This window comes from Fulmarus glacialis, unplaced genomic scaffold (genome assembly GCF_000690835.1).
Source record: "Fulmarus glacialis isolate BGI_N327 unplaced genomic scaffold, ASM69083v1 scaffold21638, whole genome shotgun sequence".
Classification (NCBI taxonomy): domain Eukaryota; kingdom Metazoa; phylum Chordata; class Aves; order Procellariiformes; family Procellariidae; genus Fulmarus; species Fulmarus glacialis.
Genome location: NW_009230405.1, coordinates 12,834 through 13,046, shown reverse-complemented (window position 1 = coordinate 13,046; position 213 = coordinate 12,834).

Sequence of the window (213 nt, the reverse complement as noted above, 5' to 3'; positions counted from 1 at the left end):
CCCGCCCCCAGCCTCTGCCTCCGGGAATGCACGCGGAGCGCCGCAGGTGGAATATCCCCCACGGAGAGCACGGATCTGTCTCCCCCCCGACCCTGCATCCCAGTGGGGGCTGCAGAGAATGATACGACTTTATTTTTAAAATAAACACTATTGGGAATAAACGCTCGGGCTGGTTTGCTCTGTGCTGTCCGGGCCCCGTGGTGGGAGTGGGCT